Source organism: Arachis hypogaea, chromosome 2, assembly GCF_003086295.3.
Source record: "Arachis hypogaea cultivar Tifrunner chromosome 2, arahy.Tifrunner.gnm2.J5K5, whole genome shotgun sequence".
NCBI classification, from domain to species: domain Eukaryota; kingdom Viridiplantae; phylum Streptophyta; class Magnoliopsida; order Fabales; family Fabaceae; genus Arachis; species Arachis hypogaea.
Window position 1 is genome coordinate 47122479 of NC_092037.1, and position 6358 is coordinate 47128836.

Sequence of the window (6358 nt, forward strand, 5' to 3'; positions counted from 1 at the left end):
ATCCTCTGCGGCTGTCACTCGCATGGCTAATCGTCTGGAGGCATCACCTGGCCGAAGGCTACATCCCATCCTCGCAGTGAAAACTACGCTCACGCGCTCTGTCACAGCACGGCTAATCACTGGTTGGTTCCCGCGCCTACTGGAATAGAATCCCTTGATTCTTTTGCGTCTGTCACTAACGCCCAGCACTTGCGAGTTTGAAGCACGTCACAGTCATTCATTACCGGAATCCTACTCGGAATACCACAGACAAGGTTAGACTTTCCGGATTCCCAGGATCCTACTCGGAATACCACAGACAAGGTGAGACTTTCCGGATCCTCATAAATGTCGCCATCTATCTAGCTTATACCACGAAGATTCTGTTGGGGAATCTAAGAGATACACATTCAAGCTCTGTTGCATGTAGAACGGAAGTGGTTGTCAATCACGTGCGTTCATAAGTGAGAATGATAATGAGGGTCATATAATCATCACATTCATCATGTTCTTGGGTACGAATGAATATCTTGGAATAAGAATAAGAGAGATTTGAATAAAAGAAAATAGAATTGCATTAATACTTGAGGTACAGCAGAGCTCCACACCCTTAATCTATGGTGTGCAGAAACTCCACCGTTGAAAATACATAAGTGAAAGGTTCAGGCATGGCCGAATGGCCAGCCCCTGAAACATGCTCAATGGCCTTCTAAGATGAAGAATAATACAAAACTGAGACCAAAGATGAAACATGGTCAAAAGACATCTAATACAATAGTTAAATGTTCTATTTATAATAAACTAGCTCCTAGGGTTTACATGAGTAAGTAATTGATGCATAAATCCACTTCCGGGGCCCACTTGGTGTATGCTTGGGCTGAGCTTGATCTGTCCACGAGCTGAGGTTTCTCTTGGAGTTGAACTCTGAGTTATGACGTGTTTTGGGCGTTCAACTCCGGATCATGACGTTTTTCTGGCGTTTAACTCCAGACAGCAGCATGTACTTGGCGTTCAACGCCAAGTTACGTCATCAATCTCCGAATAATGTATAGACTATTATATATTACTGGAAAGCTCTGGATGTCTACTTTCCAACGCCGTTAAGCGCGCGCCAATTTGAGTTCTGTAGCTCCAAAAAATCCATTTCGAGTGCAGGGAGGTCAGATTCCAACAGCATCAGCAGTCCTTTCGTCAGCCTTTTTCAGAGTTTTGCTCAAGTCCCTCAATTTCAGCCAGAATTTACCCGAAATCACAGAAAAACACACAAACTCATAGTAAAGTCCAGAAATGTGAATTTAACATAAAAACTAATGAAAACATCCCTAAAAGTAGCTTGAACTTGCTAAAAACTACCTAAAAACAATGCCAAAAAGCGTATAAATTATCCGCTCATCACAACACCAAACTTAAATTGTTGCTTGTCCCCAAGCAACTGAAAATCAAATAGGATAAAAGAAGAGAATATACTATAAATTCCAGAATATCAATGAATATTAATTATAATTAGATGAGCGGGACTTGTAGCTTTTTGCTTCTGAACAGTTTTGGCATCTCACTTTTTCCTTTGTAGTTCAGAGTGATTGGCGTCTCTGGGAACTTAGAACTTTGGATAGTGTTATTGATTTTCCTAGTTAAGCATGTTGATTCTTGAACACAGCTACTTATGAGTCTTGGCCGTGGCCCTAAGCATTTTGTTTTCCAGTATTACCACCGGATACATAAATGCCACTGATGAGCGGATAATTTATACGCTTTTTGGCATTGTTTTTAGGTAGTTTTTAGTAAGTTTGAGCTACTTTTAGGGATGTTTTCATTAGTTTTTATGTTAAATTCACATTTCTGGACTTTACTATGAGTTTGTGTATTTTTCTGTGATTTCAGGTAAATTCTGACTGAAATTGAGGGACTTGAGCAAAACTCTGAAGAAGGCTGACAAAAGGACTGCTGATGCTGTTGGAATCTGACCTCCCTGCACTCGAAATGGATTTTCTGGAGCTACAGAACTCTAATTGGCGCGCTCTTAACGGCGTTGGAAAGTAGACATCCAGGGCTTTCCAGCAATATATAATAGTCCATACTTTATTCGGAGATTGACGACGTAACTTGGCGTTGAACGCCAAGTACATGCTGCTGTCTGGAGTTAAACGCCAGAAAAACGTCATGATCCGGAGTTGAACGCCCAAAACACGTCATAACTCGAAGTTCAACTCCAAGAGAAGCCTCAGCTCGTGGATTGATCAAGTTCAGCCCAAGCATACACCAAGTGGGCCCCGGAAGTGGATTTATGCATCAATTACTTACTCATGTAAACCCTAGGAGCTAGTTTATTATAAATAGAACATTTAACTAATGTATTTGACATCTTGGGACGATTAGTTCTCAGATCATGGGGGCTGGCCATTCGGCCATGCCTGAACCTTTTGCTTATGTATTTTCAACGGTGGAGTTTCTGCACACCATAGATTAAGGGTGTGGAGCTCTGCTGTACCTCAAGTATTAATGCAATTCTATCTTCTTTTATTCAAATCCCTCTTATTCTTATTCCAAGATATTCATTCGTACCCAAGAACATGATGAATGTGATGATAAGTAACCCTCATTATCATTCTCACTTATGAACGCACGTGATTGACAACCACTTCCGTTCTACATGCAACAGAGATTGAATGTATATCTCTTAGATTCCCCAACAGAATCTTCGTGGTATAAGCTAGATAGATGGCGGCATTTATGAGGATCCGGAAAGTCTCACCTTGTCTGTGGTATTCCGAGTAGGATCCTGGAAATCCGGAAAGTCTAACCTTGTCTGTGGTATTCCGAGTAGGATTCCGGTAATGAATGACTGTGACGTACTTCAAACTTGCAAGTGCTGGGCGTTAGTGACAGACGCAAAAGAATCAAGGGATTCTATTCCAGTAGGAGCAGGAACCAACCAGTGATTAGCCGTGCTGTGACAGAGTGCGTGAGCGTAGTTTTCACTGCGAGGATGGGATGTAGCCATCAACCATGGGTGATACCTCCAGACGATTAGCCATGCGAGTGACAGCCGCAGAGGATCATTTTCCCGAGAGGATTGAAAGTAGCCACCGCTGATGGTGAACCCCTATACACAGCTTGCCATGGAAAGGAGTAAGAAGGATTGAGTTGAAGCAGTAGGAGAACAGGCGTCCTTGAGCCATACAGTATCTCCATTCACTTATCTGAAATTCCCACCAATGAGTCTGCATAAGTATTCTATCCCTTTTATTATTTATTTTCTTATTTCTATTTTCGAAAACCCATAAACCAATTTAATCTGCCTAACTGAGATTTACAAGGTGACCATAGCTTGCTTCATACCAACAATCTCTGTGGGATCGACCCTTACTCACGTAAGGTTTATTACTTGGACGACCCAGTACACTTGCTGGTTAGTTGAACGGAGTTGTGTCCACTCGTGCCAATTTCTAAATTCCATAATTTGACAATGAATGCAACTTAAAGAATAGTGATCACAATTTCGTCCACCAAGTTTTTGGCGCCGTTGCCGGGGATTGTTCGAGTATGGACAACTGACGGTTCATCTTGTTGCTCAGATTAGGTAATTTTCTTTTCAAAAACTTTTTCAAAAATTTTTCTTTTCTTTTTCATTTTTCCAAAAATGTTTTTCGAAAAAAAAATTAAAATAAAAATACAAAAAAATTAGAAAATCATAAAATCAAAAATATTTTGTGTTTCTTGTTTGAGTCTTGTGTTAATTTTTAAGTTTGGTGTCAATTGCATGCTTTAAAAATTTTCTTGCATTTTTTTTTTCGAAAATCTCATGCATTCATAGTGTTCTTCATGATCTTCAAGTTGTTCTTGACAAGTCTTCTTGTTTGATCTTGATGATTTCTTGTTTTGTGTCTTTTCTTGTTTTTCATGTGCATCTTTGCATTCATATTTTTCATGCATTAAAGATTTCTAAGTTTGGTGTCTTGCATGTTTTCTTTGCATCAAAAAATTTTTTCAAAAATATGTTCTTGATGTTCATCATGATCTTCAAAGTGTTCTTGGTGTTCATCTTGACATTCATAGCATTCTTGCATGCATTCATTATTTTGATCTAAAAATTTCATGCATTGATTATTTTTGTTGTTTTTCTCTCTCATAATTAAAAAATTCAAAAATTAAAAAAATATATTTTCCTTATTTTCCTCCAAAATTTCAAAATTAGTTGTTTCTCACAAGTCAAGTCAAAATTTCAATTTTAAAAATCTTATCTTTTCAAAATCTTTTTCAAAAATCATATCTTTTTCATATTTTTTTATAATTTTCGAAAATTTCAAAAAATCTTTTTCAAAATATTTTCAAAATCTTTTTCTTATCTTTTATATCATATTTTCGAAAATTAGCTAACAATTAATGTGATTGGTTCAAAAATTTGAAGTTTGTTACTTTCTTGTTAAGAAAGGTTCAATCTTTAAGTTCTAGAATCTTATCTTGTAGTTTCTTGTTAGTTAAGTCAATTTTAAAATTAAATCTTTTTATCTTTTATCTTATCTTTTTCAAAATTTTATCTTTTTCAAAATTTGATTTCAAAATATCTTATCTAACTTCTTATCTTCTTATCTTTTTCAAAATTTGATTTCAAATCTTTTTCAATCAACTAACTAACTTTTTGTTTGTTTCTTATCTTTTTCAAAACCAACTAACTACCTATCCCTCTCTAATTTTCGAAAATTCTCCCTCTCTTTTTCAAAAATTCTTTTTGTTTTAAATTTTAATTTTAATCTCATCTTATCTTTAATTTTCGAAAATTACTAACCTCTTTTTCAAAATTATTTTCGAATTTCTCCCTCTCTTTTCTTCTTCTATTTAATTATTTAATTACTAACACTTCTCTTCACCTATCTTCATCCAAAAATCCGAATCCCCATCTCCATTCTTCTAACCCCTTTCTTCTTCTACTAACATAAGGGAATCTCTATACTGTGACATAGAGGATTCCTCTTTCTTTTCTTGTTTTCTTCTCTTTCATATGAGCAGGAACAGGGAAAAAGGCACTCTTGTTGAAATTGATCCAGAACCTGAAAGGACTCTGAAGAGAAAATTAAGAGAAGCTAAATTACAACAATCCAGAAACAACCTTTCAGAAATTTTCGAACAAGAGAAGGACATGGTAACCGAAAATAATAATAATAATGCAAGGAGAATGCTTGGTGACTTCACAAAGCCAACGTCCAAGTTTGATGGAAGAAGCATCTCCATTCCTGCCATTGGAGCCAATAACTTTGAGCTTAAGCCTCAACTAGTTGCATTAATGCAACAAAACTGCAAGTTTTATGGACTTCCATCTGAAGATCCTTATCAGTTTTTAATTGAGTTCTTGCAGATCTGTGAGACTGTAAAGACGAATGGAGTTGATCCTGAAGTCTACAGACTCATGCTTTTCCCTTTTGCTGTAAGAGACAGAGCTAGAATATAGTTGGATTCACAACCTAAGGATAGCCTGGACTCTTGGGATAAGCTGGTCACAGCCTTCTTGGATAAATTCTTTCCTCCTCAAAAGCTGAGCAAGCTGAGAGTGGATGTTCAAACCTTCAAACAAAAAGATGGTGAATCCCTCTATGAAGCTTGGGAAAGATACAAGCAGCTGACCAAAAGATGTCCATCTGACATGTTTTCAGAATGGACCCTATTAGATATATTCTATTATGGTCTCTCTAAATTTTCAAAAATGTCACTGGACGATTCTGCAGGTGGATCTATTCACCTGAAGAAAACGCCTGAAGAGGCTCAAGAACTCATTGACATGGTTGCAAACAACCAATTCATGTATACCTCTGAGAGGAATTCCGTGAATAATGGGATACCTCAGAAGAAAGGAGTTCTTGAAATTGATGCTCTGAATGCCATATTGGCTCAGAACAAAATGTTGACTCAACAGGTCAACATTATCTCTCAAAATCTGAATGGATTGCAACATGCATCCAACAGCACTAGAGAGGCAGCTTCTGAAAAAGCTTATGATCCTGAGAACCCTGCCATGGCAGAGGTTAATTACATGGGTGAACCTTATGGAAACACCTATAACCCATCATGGAGAAATCATCCAAATTTCTCCTGGAAGGATCAACAAAAGCCTCAACAAGGCTTTAGCAATGGTGGACACAATAGGCTGGGCAATAGCAAGCCATATCCATCATCTTCTCAGCAACAGACAGAGAACTCTGAACAAAACACTTCTAATTTAGCCAATATTGTCTCTGATCTGTCAAAGGCCACTTTCAGTTTCATGAATGAAACAAGATCCTCCATTAGAAATTTGGAGGCACAAGTGGGCCAGCTGAGTAAGAAAGTCATTGAAACTCCTCCCAGTATTCTCCCAAGCAATACAGAAGAGAATCCAAAAGGAGAG